Raw genomic sequence first — 3,352 nt, forward strand, 5'->3', positions numbered from 1 at the left:
GTGTGTGAGAGAGAGAGAGAGAGAGAGAGAGAGAGAGAGAGAATTAACGCCCAGCAGCTTTTTGATAATAGACCTGAAATTCTATGAAAATAGATCTCAATTTCTACCAATCGACAGTGAGAATGCAATATATTAAATTAGATAAACCACAAACAACAGATCGGCTTTCTTATATCCATCTATTATATTTCAAGAATTCAAATTGGTCTGTTAAATTGAAAAACGTAAAATCAATTTTCTTTCATTCCAGAACAAATCAGAATCTTAGCAACAAATTAATTTCTACATAAAACATAAACTAGGTAAAGAAAATCCACCACAATCACCATCTATAGTGGAAATGTAACATAGAATATTTCGAAAAGTGTCTCTACATAAGTTTCTGTAGGAAAATGCAAAAAGTTTTTTGACATAATGAAGTATTTTTGATAGAGAAACAAGTGGTGTTTGGTGATAAGTTTGATATCGAGCATAATCTTGAATGGAATTTTACAAATTTACAATCGTTTTCCTCGCTATTATAATTATTCACATGCAAGAAGTATGTGTGTGTGTGTGTGTATACATATATATATGTATGTATGCACACACACACACACACACACACACACACACACACACATATATATATATATATATATATATATACACACTTTTTATTAAAGCAGCAAAATTATCACAGAACTGTTACTCAAGAGTTTCACGCTTTTGTTCATCAGACAGTTGTGATAAATACTGTATATAGATACGATATATATATATGGGACCCCACCTTCGGTCACGACTGACCATAGGATTGCACCTAGAAAGTTGCCCTCCGAGGCACAAGTCCGGACAAGGTTGCTTATGGAAGACCAGCAGTCGCCCATGCATACTGGTCTCCCCTTTCCACAACACCAGTGTTATCCAAGGGAAAGGCAAAAGGGCCGATACAGCTTGGCACCTGTGACGTCGCAAACGTGAAATAAAGTGTCTTGCTCAAGAACACAACACGCAGCCCGTCTGGGATTTGAACTCACATTCCACCTTCACTATATATATGGGCCACAACTATTTCACTCTTCAAAGTAATACATTAATACATCAAATATCTATGATTAAACATGTGGGTAATAAAAATACTCACAAATGCAATAAATTGCATTTGTTGAAATGTAACAGCATGGCTTTGAGTTAAGGAGATTTAATGAAGAAATACGTGAATATTTCAAAGAAGGAATATATAGTTTAATATTTGATAAGGTGGAAGGTGGTGGATAAGAAAAATGGTACCATGATGAATTAAGCACAATGTAATTTCATTCCTTAGGAAGCTCAGGTGGTTGTTGATATTGTCTAGCTGTGAGTCAATTTTGATTAAGCAGACCTATGGGCATATCTACACAAGTGTGTCCCCCCGCCAATATTGAATTTGTTTCCTCATAAAGACCCCCTTCAGTCATGAATGATCATGGGATTGCACACACACACACACACCATCATCATCATCCTTTAACGTCTGTTTTCCATGCTGGCATGGGTTGGACGTTTGACCAAAGCTGGGGAGCTCAAACCAGGTTTCGTTGTTTTGGCATTGTTTCCACAGCTGAATGCCCTTCCTAATGCCAAGTACTTTGCAGAGTGTACTGGGTGCTCTTTACACGACACCAGCACCAGTGCTTTCTTTTTTTATTTGTTACTATCACTGATAGGGTCACCAAGTACTATGTAAGATAAAGAAAGGCAAAAATTCCTCAACTGGGTGGGGAGAATAGTAGTATTGAGGGTGTTGGCTTTCTACACCATTAATATACTAACACATATCACATAATTTTTCAAAACTTCCAGATTTCATTTTGTAAATACATGTGATGTGTGTCAGTAATACATATGTGCATGCCTACTAAATTTTTGTCACATTAAATTCTGATATAATCTTAATCTACACCATCTGAAAAATACTTGTAGAAAATTTCATTACAAAAAAATATTTATTTTTCTGAAAGTTACAAGAAAATAAATTCAGGTTGTGACACACCTGCTAGATATACCAAACTATGATCCACAGTGTTCTGAGTGGAACCAATATCCAATGTATCCTTTCTTTGATAGCGTCTGATTTGATGGAGATTTGGTTGTTATTTCTAGCATGCTGAATCTCCCTTATTGGCTTATCCTGTTGCGAATGATTAATTTAGTACCAGTAATGATCAGTGGTTGATTCAGTTGACCATATATTCTTTACTCTTTAACTTGTTTCAGTCATTTGACTGCGGCCATGCTGGAGCACCACCTTTAGTCGAGCAAATCGACCCCAGGACTTATTCTTTGTAAGCCTAGTACTTATTCTATCAGTCTCTTTTGCTGAACCGCTAAGTTACGGGGACGTAAACACACCACCATCGGTTGTCAAGCGATGTTGGGGGGACAAACGCACACACACACACACATATATATATATACATATACATATATATGACGGGCTTCTTTCAGTTTCCGTTTACCAAATCCACTCACAAGGCTTTGGTCGGCCCGAGGCTATAGTAGAAGACACTTGCCCAAGGTTCCACGCAATGGGACTGAACCCAGAACCATGTGGTTGGTAAGCAAACTACTTACCACACAGCCACTCCTACAAATGTGTGGTATTCTGCCAAAGTCAGAAATCTATGTTTGATAATTTAATAACAGAGAATTTGATATATAATATCCTGTTTGATAATTTAAATTAAATAAGAGACAATTTGATATTTGATATCTTTGTTTATTTTCATAACTATTAAGAATGAGAAAATAAAGATTAGTTCTCTCCAAAATTAAGAAACAAATATATGTCATTCTTGTCATATAAATTATATTTTCATAAAAAGAAACAATTTAGAATTTATTGTAGTAACTTTCTAAAAATATTGCCATTAGATATTGGTATCATACATTTCCATTTAAACATATAATCATATGGTGGATAGGAATGGGTAATAATAGAATTTGCAAATGGCTGCAAATGGGAAATGAAATTTAAGAATTATGATTAGATCTTTGAAGAATATAGATTAAATGATTTCTTCAAGCTGCCACATGATTCACTAAGCATACATAACATTATTTATTTATTCCAAAGCCATGGAAAACAAATAGATATTTTTGATAAAATATATTCAATACAAAGGAATGTTTAAAAATTGTAAATATAAAAGATATTAAAGAAAAAATTTTTTAAATAGGTAATTAATTAGCCTTTTAATCATATCTTTGTATTTTAGTTTTACTTAATGAACAGTTAGTATATTTTTCAAAAAATTTCAGGTGCCATCACACATACACACACACACACACACACACACACACACACACACACACACACACACACACA

The 3,352-nt window shown here is 34.4% G+C and overlaps 1 protein-coding gene across 18 annotated transcripts in view; it reads right to left on the reverse strand.

Annotated features, from left to right (window-relative positions):
* Positions 1 to 3,352, reverse strand: part of LOC106881120 (rap guanine nucleotide exchange factor 6) — a 453,933-nt gene that overhangs the window by 343,610 nt on the left and 106,971 nt on the right. The gene's annotated exons all lie outside the window — the stretch shown is intronic.

This window comes from Octopus bimaculoides, chromosome 4 (assembly GCF_001194135.2).
Source record: "Octopus bimaculoides isolate UCB-OBI-ISO-001 chromosome 4, ASM119413v2, whole genome shotgun sequence".
In the NCBI taxonomy this organism is placed as follows: Eukaryota; Metazoa; Mollusca; class Cephalopoda; order Octopoda; family Octopodidae; genus Octopus; species Octopus bimaculoides.